Source organism: Vipera berus (assembly GCF_964194415.1).
Source record: "Vipera berus genome assembly, chromosome: 4".
Taxonomy (NCBI): domain Eukaryota; kingdom Metazoa; phylum Chordata; class Lepidosauria; order Squamata; family Viperidae; genus Vipera; species Vipera berus.
The window spans coordinates 85,642,545-85,660,344 of record NC_138206.1 but is presented as its reverse complement, the minus strand read 5'-3'; the positions used below and the strand labels follow the sequence as shown (position 1 = coordinate 85,660,344).

General features: G+C 38.6%; 1 protein-coding gene across 3 annotated transcripts in view; it reads right to left on the bottom strand.

Moving 5' to 3' along the window:
• Positions 1 to 17,521, bottom strand: part of UBE3A (ubiquitin protein ligase E3A) — a 79,563-nt gene extending 62,042 nt beyond the window's left edge. For all 3 annotated transcript variants that reach the window (XM_081326467.1, XM_081326468.1, XM_081326466.1), the window contains exons 1-2: positions 17,065 to 17,521; positions 4,705 to 4,773 (exon numbers count right to left, since the gene is read on the bottom strand). The gene's annotated coding sequence lies outside the window, so the exon portion shown is untranslated. The remainder of the gene's footprint in view (positions 1 to 4,704; positions 4,774 to 17,064) is intronic.
• Positions 17,522 to 17,800: the final 279 nt, after the last annotated feature.

Sequence of the window (17,800 nt, the reverse complement as noted above, 5' to 3'; positions counted from 1 at the left end):
CTGATTTTATACGTTTGCCCGCTGACAAAAAAATGATTAGTCTATAATTTTAATGGTAGGTTTATTTTAACAGTGAGAGACAGAATAACAAAAAAAATCCAGAAAAATGTATTTCAAAAAAGTTATCGATTTGCATTTTAATGAGTGAAATAAATATTTGATACCCTATCAATCAGCAAGATTTCTGGCTCCCAGGTGTCTTTTATACAGGTAATGAGCTGAGATTAGGAGCACTCTCTTAAAGGGAGTGCTCCTAATCTCAGCTTGTTACCTATATAAAAGACACCTGTCCACAAAAGCAATTAGATTCCAAACTTTCCACCATGGCCAAGACCAAAGAGTTGTCCAAGGATGTCAGGGGCAAGACTGCAGGCCTACACAAGGCTGAATTGGGCTACAAGATTATCACTGAGCAGCTCGGTGAGAAGGTGACAACAGTTGGTGCGATTATTTGCAAATGGAAGAAACACAAAATAACTGTCCCTTGGTCTGAGGCTCCGTGAAAGATCTCACCTCATGGAATTTCAATGATCATGAGAACGTGAGGAATCAGCCCAGAACTACACAGGAGGATCTTGTCAATGATCACAAGGCAGCTGGGACCATAGTCACCAAGGAAACAATTGGTAACATACTACGCCCTGAAGGACTGAAATCCTGCAGTGCTCACAAGGTCCCCCTGCTCAAGAAAGCACATGTACATGCCCATCTGAAGTTTGCCAATGAACATCTGAATGATTCAAAGGAGAACTGGATGAAAGTGTTGTGGTCAGATGAGACCAAAATCGAACTCTTTGGTATCAACTCAACTCGCTGTGTTAGGAGGAATGCTGCCTGTGACCCCAAGAACACCATTCCCACCATCAAATATGGAGGTGGAAACATTATGCTTCGGGGGTGTTTTTCTGATAAGAGGACAGGACAACTTCACCACATCAAAAGGATGATGGATGGGGCCATGTACCATCAAATCCTGGGTGAAAACCTCCTTCCCTCATCCAGGGAAGGGTTAACCCTAACCCATTGAAAAAGGATCGTGGATGGGTATTCCAGCATGGCAATGACCCAAAACACATGGCCAAAGTAACAAAGGAGTGGCTCAAGAAGAAGCACATTAAGGTCCTGGAGTGACCTAGCCAGTCTCCAGACCTTATATACCATAGAAAATCTGTGGAGAGGCTTCCGGTTCTGGTTTTCGGCACGACCAGACGCGTGAGGGAATGCTCCCCACGTCGTCTGGATTTCTCCATGGGGGGGGCCTGTAAAGGGGTCGAAAGTCGCCCTGGAGCGGTGACAAGCGAGGGAGAGGTCTCTCCAGTCGGTGGTAGAAGGGCGGCGGCCCTCCCGTCGGTTTGGAGCTACTCTCCGAACTGACGAAGAAAGGATTGGCTACTCCCATGGCCCATCATTTAGCCGTTTCCAGCCAAAGCCAAAAGCACAACACAGCACTTGAAAACTGGCTGAGAATTGCCTTCTTCCTTTCCTAATTGTCTACTCTTTCCTGTCAAAAGCTCCTTGAATTTGCTTCCCCCAGCGAGGAGAGAGGGAAGGGAGCCTTTTTTCCCCTCACCCTCCTTAAGGGCAGCTTTTGATCACGTTGGGAGAAAAAAGAAAACCTTGAACAGAATAATACTATTTAATTCCTTACTTACTTAGGTTCTATTTTTGGTGACCCAAAACTCCTATCCTTACAGAAACTGGCCATTCTGTCCATTTGATTAAAAAAAGAGAGAAAAGAATTACTTAAAAGTACTCAAAACTGATAAATTTACTCTGTCTGAAAATGTTTTCAAGTATGCTGGGGACATCTTGTGGCCTTTTTGGCAAATAAACCTGTTTATTTTGGAACTGCCCTTGACATTACAGCTAAAGATAAAAAGCTGAAACAGCTGGAGGTGAATTCAAGGCTTGTGGAGATAAACATTTACTGACTTTTGTTTAAAAATTAGCCTCCACTAAGGACTATTTACCATTACTTCAAAATGGAGAGTGATCAGCCACAATCCTTGCTTGACTATAAGCTCATATTAGAAACAATTCATAAAGTTTCTGAGATGTTTATCTCCAGGCTGGAAAATTTAGGTGCCAACTCCAATTTACAAGCTGTAACCCCGAATTCAACTAAAGAATTTACAACTCAGAATATAACAAAACTGGAACAAATTACTACTGAGACAGAGGAACAGTTAATACAAAAACTTTGACTCTATCCAAAGAACCGACAACTCTAAAAGTACAAGGATTGGCAAAAAAAGAAAGCCTGAGTTAGATTTAAAAAGTGAGTTCTTAGAGAACCATTAAAGGTTATCCTTTTAGTAATCAGTGATCTATCAGTATCTAAAATAGAAAATGTTTATGAGATAGAACTAGAATGTGTTTATGTATCTATTAGGCTTATTTTAGGCATAATTTGTGCACTGACATAATGGACATTTGGTTTATAGATCCCACGTTTGATGTTAAAAAGACGTTTGATTATTCCATTTAAGAATTAAAAATTACGGTAGCTAAAATTTAAAACAGAATCGGGTTGTGTATAAATAGTTGTAGATTGATAAACACAGGTTGTGGTCCTATCAATAACGTGTGATGTATTAGGATGTGAAACAGACAATGTTTATAGCCAATCAGCCACTGTGTACGATGTTAGATGCTATAGTTTTTGCTGTAATGGAATAAGGGAAATTTGGGTTGTGAATATTATTTGGGATGTTAAAGGCTAAATTTGAATAATATAATTAAAATCAAAATTAGGTAAAATTTAATAACAGGACATAGATATATCTCAATGAAATTGAATTGACAAATTTTTTAACTGACCATGCTATTTCTAGAAAACTATTAGTTTAAACTGGTTGTATGTAATTTTAACGGAAATTGAGGACGTTTTGATAATGTAACCTGAATTATGTACTGAAAACTCTTATTGAATTTCTGATTACCCAGTTACCACGATGCTTTCTAAATATGTAGATTTTAATTGAAAAACCAATAAAACATGTTTTTTAAAAAAAGAAAATCTGTGGAGGGAGCTGAAGGTTCAAGCTGCCAAATGTCAGCTTCAAAACCTTAATGACTTGGAGAGTATCTGCAAAGAGGAGTGGGGCAAAATCCTTCCTGAGATGTGTACAAACCTGGTGGCCAACTACAAGAAATGTCTGGCCTCTGTGATTGCCAACAAGGGGTTTGCCACCAAGTACTAAATCACGTTATGCGAAGGGATCAAATACTTATTTCACTCGTTAAAATGCAAATCAATTGATAACTTTTTTGAAATGTTTTTCTGGATTTTTTTTGTTATTCTGTCTCTCACTGTTAAAATAAACTTACCATTAATATTATAGACTGATCATTTATTTGTCAGTGGCAAATGTATAATATCAGCAGAGGATCAAATATTTTTTTCCTTCACTGTAACAAAATTGTACTACAAAGAAGCTTGATGACTTTTTAGTCTTGTGAAAGTAGATCAAAAGTCATTTAGTTGGATCTAATAATTATAAAATTAGTTTTAGCATTATTCCAAGGAGACAAGCAGGAATATTTTTAGTATACAAATAAAATTACTGGAAAAAATGCATAACTGATGGATGACCATACATTTTAGACATACAAAAGTGGCTCAATTTGTATTCTATCCACAAACAATTGGCATAAAATATTCAAGTTCTTTCAGGCATATACAGCTGCTTTCAAACAATATCGTTCCCTTCTTATAATTGTTACAGGCAAATACTTACATTCCAAAGACACTTGTATATTACATGCTGATACTTAGCAACTGAAGATCATAAATACTGTACCTGTGTAAATATCTCTATAATTTACCATGTTTTCCCCAAAATAAGACCTATCCTGAAAATAAGCCGTAGCTTCATATTTGTGTCTGTGCCTAATATAAGCCCTACACCCCAAATAAGCCGTAGTTAAGACCCCGCCCACTCTGTCCCACTGTCTGGTAATACAAGGTGGGGCAAGGTGCATGAGTAAAAATCAAGATAGAGCAGGGTGGGGGGGTGGAGCTGTCCCATGCACCCACCTACTTACCTCAGGACCGCCGTAGTCAGACCTCCCATGCCCCGACATCTGTAACGCCACTGCCCAACTTCTTCAGCCACTTGCGGCAGGAGGCCCCATGGTGCTGGTGCCACTGCTCACATGCGACACAGCACAACATACCACATAGCCTCCTGCCGCGAGCGGCGGCACGGGCGCAACATGCCATGTGGCATCCTGGTGTGATGCGTGGTGTCCTGCCACAAGCGGTGGCACAGCACAACATTGGTGACATGTGGCCTCTTTTAACAAGCGGCTACAGACGTCGGGCAGCAACACAACAGGTATCGGGGCGTGGGAGGCCTGGCTGTGGTGGTCCTGAAATAAGCGGGTAAGACATCCCGAAAATAAGACCTAGTGCCTCTTTTGGAGGCAATAAAAATATAAGACTGGGTCTTATTTTCAGGGAAACATGGTAGTAAATGCAGTTATTTTTGCTACTAAAAGGTAAAGGTAAAGGTTCCCCCGCACATACGTGCTAGTCATTTCCGACTCTAGGGGCCGGTGCTCATTTCCGTTTCAAAGCCAAAGAGCCAGCGTTTGTCCGAGGACATCTTCCGTGGTCATGTGGCCGGCATGACTAGACGCCAAAGGCGCACGGAACGCCTACTAGGAATACATTAATCAAGATATAACTATTCTACTTACCATATTTTTCTAGCACTTCAGCAGAATGTTCTTGCACAGTTGCCAAATAGCCTTTGGTTGGTTGCAGACCTAGAATATATTACCTTATTTAATTTTTGAAATAGCGTATATAATTTAAAATACATAAACTTAATGCTATCCTCTTAATAAACTCACTTGGGAAATATTGATCCCACACTCAGGATAATTTTTTTTAAAAGCTGTGAATTACAAGTGTTATATTTTAACCTTTTTTTTTAAAAAAATCTAACAATAGTACATTAAAGAAATAGATTTCATTTTACAAAAATAAAAACTTACAATTTATAATAAAATATACATCCAATATTCCATAAGAGCATTGTTAACTAAAAGCTAAGTAATCTTTGCATAAACGCAGACAAAACCTTGAGTTTCTGGACTGAAATTGCAGCAGCAATGGGGTGGAGAGAGGTAATAACTTGAAAAAAATGTAACTTTTGTAGTAAGATTTTTAATGTACAACTAACATTTGTATGCATTTAAGCATTAAGTTAGCATTCAGCATGACTTAGGAAATACTTAAATCATCAATGAGAAACGCAAACAGTATGTACTGTAACCATAAACTTAATTGGGTAAATTTGTTTTGAATGAACTGATTCGCAGTTTGTGTAAATTAATCCTTAATCTGCCTGCCTAAATTTTGGTAGTGGCCAAGAGTCTATTTCCACAGCTAAGTCTAATGCCTAAATATACGTCTCTTTTTTCTTAAATATATGTTCCTTTGTTCTTTGTCAAACTATATCTATCCACGTTTCACTTAAAATATTTGAAAGGAAGCACATTGACATTTAAAAGGTTTAAAAACTTTTAGTTAATTGAGAATATGATAATCAAATTTAGTGACTTCCATTCCCCACCATCCAGTCAAAGCTGAAGCAGCTTCTTGGATGAGGAGCAAAATGTCTTCAAAGAGAAAAAAGAAAGTCCAGTTACCTTGTGAAAAAGCACCTTTAGGACAATTTAGTGACTGGTTTCAATTTCCTTGCTACAACAAATTCATCAGTTTCTGGTCACTTCTAAGAATGACTATAAATACTGATTATATTCAATAAAATCAAGAACAGCAATGGGCAACCCATGCCATTCTTACCAATTGCAGTCAGCATGACCAACGGCGATTGTTGTTGATAGCTTTAATTTAGAATTCTGCAGATTGCCCATCCTTGCCTTTACTGTTAATTATGCTTCTGATAGTTAAGTTCAAAGAATCCAATGCCTAAATACACATGAAAGTATTTAGGCATTGGATTCTTTGAACTTAACTATCAGAAGCATAATTAACAGTAATATGAAAGGATAATTTATCCTTAAGATTGTTAAGGAATGTTAAGGAACAACCTATACAGCATGCTTTATTCAAACTTGTTTGCCATCCAAGCACAAACCAAGTTTTAATCCAGGATATGCTTTTTATCTCTTAGTGATGTGATTTTATTAGATGGGCTTATCTAAATTTGAAAAAAAACATATTGGAAGCTCTCCAATATGTTGGCTGCGCTAAACCCAACATTTAAGGGAAAGGCAAAATATAAAACTGAAAAAGCACACATTCTGAGAAGCAATAAAATACAGGGTTTGGAAGCCTGGCCTTTTAAAAATAATAATTCCTCTAGTGCTAATCATATGGTCTGATAAACTATATTTAAAAATATGGCTATCATGCCCCTTCAGTATTTTATAATTTTAAAATACTGAATGGAGAACTATTGTACAGTTTGAAAACTGTTCCCAATTACTGGCTGCTTTTTATTCAATTCATGGGGTAGTAATACATATCTCCTTTTATGTAAAATAAAGCTAATTGTTAAAATTAGTTGAAATTCTCTGCTCAAAATTAAACAAGCAACAATAAAATGCTCCACAGCATTCAAGGCTTTATAATTCACTCACTATATAAAGGAAAATATAACAAAAATACTTCTACTATGATAGACTAGAGGGTTTTTTTCTGTTTTCAGAGGCTAAAGGAAGCAAGACAACTATCAGCAATACCTATAGCCCTTAATACATTTTTTACAATTAAAAAGTACTCCTCTTATTTGTAAATATGATGTTGAATTTTGCTGGCATGAATTTGAAGGGTTTAGGGCTGCTTGCAGATTACAAGCCATGGACTGCCTGCACATTTTAGATTATTTTTTTGACAGTGCTGTTTTCCCCAGAGCCTTTTTTCTTTAAATGCACTTAATTTAGCTTAACTTTAAATAATTTTGGATTAATCTCCTGGTTTAAAACAAATCTCAGTTAATGTTGAAACAAATCGATATTAAATCAAAATTTTAAAGTAGCTGGTTAAACAAAATACAAATTCTTATTCATGAAAATTATTTGAAAGAAATTAAACTTGCAAGAATCTACTTTTAGCTAGACCCAGGAAGGAAGATGTTCATCTATGCCCAACATTTTCTCTGCATTCCTAAGGTATCATCCCAAATTGTGCTAAATCATAGTTCAGTATTGCATGCAAACACAGTCACTGTATTAAATCAAATTTCCCTTTATATCCTTATGGTAGGATCAAAATTAATCAAGCTGTTTACCTTTCAAAAATAACTTGTAGTTAAGAATTGCTTTAATTTTAATGAGAGAATTTCTTAAAGCAACTACAACTTTTTAGCATTGCTCAGAAGCTTACAAATGATGATCTTCTTTAATGAATAGCAGATAAGTGCTGATCTCATGCTCACAAGGGATTCAAAGACCTTTTACCTAATTATTTTCCACGTGTGCACAGCCATTACATATAACTAACCATACATACACAAATCTGAACTTTTCACAATCACATAAATTTAATATGAAAAAACAAATATAACTCATCATAAAACCTATGATGAACAAGCATATGGCATCATTCTATTATTTAATAATCAGATTAACATCAGTTCAGATGTTAATGTCATCAATTCATAACTTACTTTTCTTCTCTCATCTATGTATACTTTTCCATTTAAAAAAACACAGCATTAACTATTTGATCAGATATCACAACCAACTTTTGTTGCGGGAAAACTGGAAATGGGGGGGGGGGGAGTAATTTTTCCTAAATTTTTGAGCATTTGAACTAAGCCATAATGAGCCAAAGCCCCCAAATCTGAAAGACCCTGTTGCACCAATATCATGTTACTGCATCAATCATTGCAGTTGTTGCAAATTTAGTAGTGAATCTGACTTGGTTCTCCTAATGAATGACTGTCATTGGGCAGTCTGAAATTTCTGTTAGTTCAAGTCAACATACCAATGGTGACAGATTATGAAAGTTTTGGATGGAAGCAGGAGTGAACAAAAATACTCCTGTCCTTCAGACAAAACCTAGCCATTTTGTAAGTCTTGGCATTGAGTATACTGGCTATTTAGAGTACTGAACTGTACTGGCCTGTTGTTCTTTCCTAGCCAACACAGCAGCACATATCATTAGACAATGCTTGTTGCTACTGAGTTAAAACAGATGGGGTGACATGAGGATGACATGTTGAGGAGGGAAGCATATATTTAAGCACTTGGGGTTCAGGAGATGAAAAACCACTTGGATTTCCTCATCCTACTGAAAAAAAGAGGACCTGAACTATTAAAACCAAATAATTATAATTTGACTGCAACTGAAGGTATAATGAGGAATATGTGGCTGCCTCTAAGGCAATATTGTTAACTTCCTTTGCACAGCTAGAGTTGAACTAGCGATTTCACTGACTTCAAACAAATCAAATAAGTTGAGATGTCTTACTTTCTCTCTGTTAGACTGTAATAGTTGTCCTGCTTTTTTTTATCCTATCAGCAACATCTTCATACATACTGTCCATGGAAGCTTCTGTAAAAGCTTTTAAAGTATACGTGCACTACATGCATTCTATTTAATTTTTGTAAGCTACATAGAGCTTGAAAGTAAAGCAAAAAGATTTTTGCAAATTTATTTAGAAAATGTTTATGGCTGGCCACTCCCTCAATGACTCTGGATGGCTCACACCACAGCTACAGTGGGACAAAAAAGTATTTAGTCAGCCACCAATTGTGCAAGTTCTCCCATTTAAAAAGATGAGAGCCTGTAATTTTCATCATAGGTATACCTCAACTATGAGAGACAAAATGGGGGGAAAGAATCCAGGAAATCACATTGTAGGATTTCTAACGAATTTATTTGCAAATTATGGTGGAAAATAAATATTTGGTCAATAACAAAAGTTCATCTCAATACTTTGTTATATACCCTTTGTTGGCAATGGCAGAGGTCAAAGGTTTTCTGTTAAGTTTTCACAAGTTTTGCACACACTGTTGCTGGTATTTTGGCCCATTCCTCCATGCAGATCTCCTCTAGAGCAGTGATGTTTTGGAGCTGTCGCTGGGCAACACGGACTTTCAACTCCCTCCAAAGGTTTTCTATGGGTTGAGATCTGGAGACTGGCTAGGCCACTCCAGGACCTTGAAATGCTTCTTACGAAGCCACTCCTTCGTTGCCCGGGATCATTGTCATGCTGAAAGACCCAGCCACGTTTCATCTTCAATGCCCTTGCTTATGGAAGGAGGTTTTCACTCAAAATCTCACGATACATGGCCCCATTCATTCTTTCCTTTACACGGATCAGTCGTCCTGGTCCCTTTGCAGAAAAACAGCCCCAAAGCATGATGTTTCCACCCCCATGCTTCACAGTAGGTATGGTGTTCTTTGGATGCAACTCAGCATTCTTTCTCCTCCAAACACGACGAGTTGAGTTTTTACCAAAAAGTTCTACTTAGGTTTCATCTGACCATATGACATTCTCCCAATCCTGTTCTGGATCATCCAAATGCTCTCTAGCAAACTTCAGACAGGCCCAGACATGTACTGGCTTAAGCAGGGGGACACGTCTGACACTGCAGGATTTGAGTCCCTGGCGGCGTAGTGTTACTGATGGTAGCCTTTGTTACTTTGTTCCCAGCTCTCTGCAGGTCATTCACTAGGTCCCCCCCTGTGGTTCTGGGATTTTTGCTCACCGTTCTTGCGATCATTTTGACCTCACGGGGTGAGATCTTACGTGGAGCCCCAGAACGAGGGAGATTATTAGTAGTCTTGTATGTCTTCCATTTTCTAGTAATTGCTCCCACAGTTGATTTCTTCACACCAAGCTGCTTGCCTATTGCAAATTCAGTCTTCCCAGCATGGTGCAGGTCTACAATTTTGTTTCTGGTGTCCTTTGACAGCTCTTTGGTCTTGGCCATAGTGGAGTTTGGAATGTGACTGTTTGAGGTTGTGGACTGGTGTCTTTTATACTGATAACAAGTTCAACCAGGTGCCATTAATAGGTAACGAGTGGACAGAGGAGCCTCTTAAAGAAGAAGTTACAGGTCTGTGAGAGCCAGAAATCTTGCTTGTTTGTAGGTGACCAAATACTTATTTTACCGAGGAATGTACGAATTAATTCATTAGAAATCCTACAATGTGATTTCCTGGATTCTTTCCCATTTTGTCTCTCATAGTTGAAATATACCTATGATGAAAATTACAGGCCTCTCTCATCTTTTTAAATGGGAGAGCTTGCACAATAGGTGGCTGACTAAATACTTTTTTGTCCCACTGTATCTGCTGAGGACTTTCTGTACATTGAAAAAACAGCAGCATTTATAGAACTAAAGATTTCCATAGTACAAAAATAGTTTTAAGGGAATATAGGAATGAAAGAATTATCTAAAGTGTGCACCAATTTTTTCCGCATATAAAAGAAAATTTTACTTTTCTCTCCAGGTTACATGTTTATCATACTGCAGTTTTCTACAGAAGTCAGAATAAAATAGGGATGGATGTAGGCAAATATTTCTCATTCCCCACTGATATATCCTCTTCTTTGATATGTTCCCCACTTCAGTGACTAGATTGTATACTTCGGCCAACTTGGTTTCTTGAGAACACTTTTCCATTGCCTAAGAATAATTCAGTTCCATATATATGCTATCTTAAACCTATGGATGTTGGCTGTTCAAAGACATAGATATAATAATAAAAATATAATAAACTGAAACATGTCTAATTATATTAACAATATAATCCTAATCTGCTTTATTTATTAACCAAATCTATATCATTGCCCATCTCAAAAGAAGTGACTCTAGGCAGCACACAACAATTAAATAAAACAACAAATATATAAGAACAATTATTACAAAATATTTAAAAATCATTATTAAAAATTAATATTATAAAAATTAAAAATATACAAATATACAAACTACAAGGCATGGACAGAGTAAATAATACTACAATGTCTCTGATTCCCTAAGACCTCTGGGTGTGGTGTCATAACCAGTCATGGGGGACTTTGGAACATTTACAGGGATGTAGCCTAACCTGATTTCGGGGTGGAGAGGTGAAAGTTTCATAAGATGGGTACCACAGCCAAGAAAGCTAGCTTCTTGGGTCCCACCAAATTTAAGTCCAAATGTGATGGACTACAGTAAACAGCAGGTTCCAAGGAAAGAGGGAGCATATTCCAAGAATGGGGGTGATCTGCACAATCTGGAGCTGACTCGTGCGAAGAGGTAGATTTAAGATAGGCACTCTTTAGAACTTGCAGAGAATATCTATTGGATTATGGTAGTATAGTTTAGTTTGGCAGGATTCAGTCTATATGGTGTAAGAACTGAACTTTGGCAGGATTGTGCCAGGCCTGAAAGTATCTGCAACATGCCTTCTCTGCCAGATCTAATGAGGCAGGGTGATATAATTGGAAGAGGCAATCTCCTACATAACCCAAATTTTCAAAATAAATTTAAGCTTTACAAAACACAAGAGATCTATTATAAAAATTAAAAGATGTGGAGGGACTCTGTTGCAAATAATACACATAATAACATCATGCAAGTGCCTCAATTTATATACTTGTATTGGACCTTGGAACACAAATATGTAATGGTAGGATTTATATCCTGTATCATTCTGGTTTGCTGTTTATACTGCCACAAACTGAAATATCTGTGAGATGGTGGGAAGATTCTGTTTTTAGTTTAATCTAGAGTTATGCAATCTGGGCTACAAAAATCCAGACAACCAACAGAAGATATGAGCAGAGAGATATAGTCAACTTTAAATCTCTGCTCATAGCTAGTGGATTTTTGTAGTTCAGATCCAGTAACCATAAATAATATCTGCTAAATAACCACCTTAATACCCTTCAGTAGTCAACACACTGGATTGTAGGAACTGTTGTCCAAACCATCTGGAGAATAAGATATCCAAAACTTTTTAACCATGGAGCTATAAAGGCTCGTTGCAAGAATTCCTAGCATTGAATAAATTCCCCACCCAAATTTTAAGAGACATTGTTTCAACGCTTTGAAGTGTGCTTGCTGACTCCTGGGATTTTTTAAATGTTTCCAACGTAGCCAGTTATATACAGAAACTACAATAGTTCCATTCCCATTACTAGCTCAGATGAAGATGGGGAGAAAAGGGGATGAGCATATGCTCAGAGGAATATATTGTTGATAGGCTCCAGTCACTGACTCACCTGGATCAGACAGGATGTTGTATCTGCATTCATTGGAGATTTAAGTTAACTATCCCAAAAGTAGGAACTGATGAAAATTACTCTTCGCTGCACGTCTGCCAGCTAACTAATTTAACTACTGTTTTCAAGTTTTTGCTATGGAAAGGGTGGCTAGAGTCATCTCCAGGAAAGATGGGCAGCATACAAGTTGAATGATTGAATGCCTGGATGCATGTTATGGTTCCTGGTTTTGATATATCACCTTTTGAAGTTAGCCATTACACAAAAAGGTACATGCATGTGTGTGTATATATTATATAAACTTTGTTAATACTACTGAGGTTTTTAGTTATGAACACAAGATTTAAATGAGATACTTTTCTATTTTATGCAGATCTCACTGGAGAGTAATGTGTCACTACCACCCAAAACATAATCTGTATGCTTTTTTGTTTAAGTTTACTTCCACCTATGCTTAGTGAAGCAATGGTTAGGCTGACACATAATGTAGTTTGGGTTTAGTATAAGTATGAACAATATGTCCCAAAGGTGCTTTTCAGAGGCAACTGGACTTACTTGTTTTTCTTTAAAGATGTTTTGCTTCTCATCCAAGAGCTGAAGAAGCTTCGTGGATGAGAAGCGAAATGTCTTCAAAGAAAAACAAGAAAGTCCAGTTGCCTTGTGAAAAAGCACCTTTGGGACAACCATGACCTGGATGACTGAGAATCTCCATATACATTTATGAATAATATGACACAGGCTTTGGTGAATCAACAACAGAAGGTAATATTCTGAACTGTTTTTTACTGCAAATAAAGGGAGGGAAGCATGAAAGAATAAGGCTTAGTTAGGCTTACTGTGTAATATTTTAACATTACATTTAAATCAGCACAAACTATTTGATGGTGATATGTAGCAGATTCTGACTGAATTAAAAAAGCTAAGCAAGGATGGACCTGGCTAACACTTGGAGTAGGAAACCACATATCTGGAAATATCAGCTAAGCTGATAAATAAAAAATAGGCTTTATAGGAAAACACTTTTGCATTGTTACTTACAAAACTATATGGGTCTGAACATGAAGTCATCAACAATCAAGCTCAGCTCAAAGGAGACTATTTCTTACCATTTGACATCAGAGCTTATGTCAGCTTTAGTATACTCATTACATGTTAATAACTATCAAAATGGGCAGTCCATTAACAGAACAAAACAAAATATGCATCTCATTCATAATTTCACTAAACTCGGGACAATCACCTTAAGTTCACAGATCACCTTTTCTGGATCAAGCTACTCATCCTCTAGAAAACATTGTACATATTATTTTTAGAACTCTGTGATCACAATGGTATTGTACTATTAAAGCACATCTCAACATTTGTCAGTACTTTAATCAGAAGCTACCTAGGAACTCCAAATAAGTCATTTTGAACTTCCAAGGCAGAGGTCCCCAACCTTTTGGGCATCAGGGACCGGTTCTGTGGAGAGTTTTTCCATGGACCAGAGGGGGCATGGTTTTGTGTGCTGCCTACATCCCACAGATGGGGTTTTGGCTTGATTGTGTGGACTGGTTGCTGGCATGCTGCGGTCCGGTACTAGTCCATGGACCGGGGGTTAGGAACTCCTGTTCCAAAGGACAGAGATGTCAATAGGATAAAATTTAAATATTCTTGCAATAAACTCCATTATTCCAATTTTGCAAGTTAAAATATGAAGCAATTGGATGAGATCCATGTTTATTCTGCAAATTCTTGAAATTGGTAATATTTTAAATCAGAACTTGAATCACCATATGAACTATTGAACAATCTATTATTTAAAATTTTCTGCTCTTTAATACCCTTTCCAGGTATCTCCTGATGATAAAGGAAATATTCATCCCAAAAAGAATACAGCATTAGTTGTTCAGTTGCTAAGGTGTGTCCAACTCTTTGCAATCCTGTGGACCACAGAATGTCAGACTCCCGTCTCCCAGAGGTTGCCCAAATTTATTCATTGTTTTGATGACACTATTCAATCTCATACTCTGCCATCTTCTCCTTTTGCCTTCAAACTTCCCAAGATTAGGGTCTTTTCCAGTGAGTACTCTCTTCTCATTAAGTATTTGATCTTCATACAACATTGATATTTTCCATCCTTAACAAATTTTACTGGGAAGAAATAAAATAATTCTTTCCCTCGTAAACCACCTGATTTTACTAGTAAAAGTATGCATGCTTTCTTTTTAATTTGGTCATGGAAAATAACATGTGGCATAAACTATACTTGCAGGGGAACTGGCTTTTCTACTTTCAGTTTTCTTTCTCTGAACTAAAGGATCTAGATTCTACTTGGTGGTTGCCGTAATTTACCGGTATTTAAACAAAATAAATATATATTACGGCATTCATCAAGCAACTTCACACATGCATCCAAACTATAAAAACTAAACAGGAACATTTTCCTCCTTGGAATCCTAACTTACGGTATATAGGGTTTTTTTAAACTTCACAAAAATCACTCAAGTGCAGTTTTATTTTTTTTTGTTCAGACAAATGTTTGGAGTGTTTATTTATTTATTTATTTTATTATATTTATATACCGCCCTTTCCCAAAGGACTCAGGGCGGTTTACAGGGTGATTAAAACAAAAAATACAATAGTTAAAAACAGTTAAAAATTATATCCGTCCCTGAACAAATAAAACCCCAGTTAAAATTAAAATTCTGTTGATCTGAGGTAAGGAAAAAAAGTAATACATTTGATAGATTCCTCATGTTTATGGCTCAACCTTGCTCCCCCCCCCCAATATTGTTTTTGTGCAGAACCAGCACAATATACAGAGACTTATATGTAATTCAGGAATCTCTACATAAAGGTTTCTAATTCACAAAAGACACTTATATGCATATATAGAAGAGGTTCCATTTCTTCAACAATTCAACCTTAAGTTGTAGTGATTGGCAAAACCTAACCACTGGGACCATAATGGGGCAACAGAGGATACAAGCATATTCCTTCTTCCCCACACTTAAATAGCCACTTAGGTCTAGTGATCAATACACCATTCTACAACGCTGGGTGGCTGTGGGTCAATTGCTGTCTTAGCCCAAACCACCTCAGTGTTGTTATAGAGAAAAAAGGAAGAAGTACAGGTAGTCCTCAACTTATGACCATAATAGACCCCCAAATTTCTGTTGCTAAGTGAGACAGGTAAGCTTGCCCCATTATATGACTTTTTTGCCACAGATGTTAAGTGAATCACTGAAGTTGTTAAATTAGCAACACGGCTGTTAAATGAATCTGGCTTTCCCATTGACTTTGCTTGTCAGAAGGTTGTAAAAAGGGGATCACATGTGCTTGGATACTGCAGTTAGCAAGCATTTGAATTTTGATCACGTGACCATGGGGATGCTGCAATATAAGCAACTTTTTTCAGTGCTGTTGTAACTTTGAATGGTCGCTAAATGAACTGTAGTAAGTTGAGGACTACCAGTATTAGGTACTGTTTGTTGCTGCTTTGAGCTTTCTTACAAAAATAATAAAGGCAGGATAAAAAAATACAGTTGGAATTCATTAGAACCTGAGTATTGACATCAAACTTTAGAACACACAAGATTAACTAGGACTAATGAACTATTGAGAAAGTAAATGCCCTCTGAGGCAAAGATCTAAATGCAGCTTACATGTCAGTTACCTGAATATTGGTGATTTCTGTTTAGCAAAAACAAACAAGTAAGGAAGGGAGGCAAAACAAAACTTATTGCATTCAGAAAAAGGTAAAAAACATATCAACAATGTACATCTAAATAGTTCAGAATAGGGACTACCTGATTACCTTACTTGTTCTATGGGAAAAAATCAAGAATAATAAAAACTGCATGAGTATTTCTCATAAGCAGTTGTCACATATTTACAAGACATAAGAATCTTGTAAAATGAATCCCAACAGTCTTCGTTTTATGTTTTAAGGCTTGTTTGACATTACTTATCACACACTTGCCAGCTGCACTGACTTATGTTATATTGGATATCAAAATAATGCCTAGGATAACTTTTTAAAAACAATAAAGAAGCACAACTATACAGGATCTACACAACACGGTGAAAATTTAAAGTTGATTTTGCTGCTTATACTATAATGAATTGTCTTACTATCATATGATGCAGCCATTTATATTTCAATACAATTTCAAAACTGCACTGGAGCTGAGTCCATGGGCAAATTGTTTCTAATTCTCAGATACAGTAACTCCCAGTAGAGTTCTCACTATTGTGTGCGGATGGTGGTGGGTAGTGAGTGGGTGGAGGCAGTGGAGGAAAGGAGGCCTGAACTGACAAGCAAAATACCCAATTTTCAACGTAGACTCTAATCGTCATCTGGAGTCTTCGAGAGGGAATCTACGAGAGCCGATGGGTTGAATAATTCTTTAATCTGATTCAAGAAGGAATTTCCTCGCTTTCACACCACTATCCTACGCTCTACCCGTCCGAAGTAAGTTGCATTGTGTTCAGTTGTGCTAATCTCCAAGAACGTGTGTCCAGGACAGCGGCCTAACGTTGCCCAAACGTACCATCTCGCCCTCTCGACGTTTCTTTCTCAGCAGTTGGCGGGCCCTGCGCTAGACCGCTCTGCTGATAAAGGACTGGCCCCAAGGAACTTTCAGCGGCTGTCCGTCGCTCGGCCCCGGATGGCAGCACCTTCACAGGGAAAAAAGCCACTTCCCCTTCCTCGCACCGGGCACAGGCGCTGCCGTCTCTCCTTAAAGGCGCGAGCAGGTCCGAGGGATTCTGACGGACAGAGAGGCCTGACGACTGCTGACGCCGGCACGATCCCTTTCGAGCGGAAAGGGCAGCGTGCACCTAGCCCAAAACAGGACTTCCCCAGGCGCCGACTTACCTGTCGTTTTCCGATGTAGCCGGCAGGCACTGGTGAGACCGGCCAGCTCCAGACGCTGGGCAGGCGGATGGTGTTCCTTCAGCTGACGCCTAGCCTAGGCCGTGCGGCCAATGCAAAGGACGTGAAGCGCGTGGGGAGCCGCCGAAGGCTAAGGCGGGGACTGCGCTAGGCCGGGCCAGGCGAGGCCTGGGAATGGGAAGACCGTCGGCGCTCTAGGCGTGCGCGTGGCTGACGAGATGGTGGCGGCCGAGTAGGGCCGCGCTGCGCCTCCGTCTTTTCCTCTTGGATCACCCAGAACGCAGCGCCACCATCTTGGAGGAGTAGAGGGAAGTGGGGGGGGGCTGAAGAAGGGGAAAAAAAAGGCAGCAAAGACGGATGGCAGCGCGGCGCAGCCCCGGAGGACTTGCGAGAAGGAAGCTGTAACCCGGCATGCATTGCGCGTGGGCAGACGCATGAGGGACAGAGCGGCGCGTGCTTTGGTAAGGCCCTGCCGCTCTAGGGAGATGGAGCCATAGAGTAGAATTGAAAGGGAACAGGCTTAGAGCTGGCATGTTCTCCTTTCACGACCCTGGGGCGCTCTGTCAATTGAGGTGTCATCATTCTCCAGCAGTGTCAGAACAGTTGGATGGCGGAAACAATTAACCGGTGTATGTGTGTGTCAGTTCCCTAGACAGCCAAATGTCCGAGACGATTTTATGAGGATTCCTGCACTGAGCAGGAGATGGGATAGACTGCC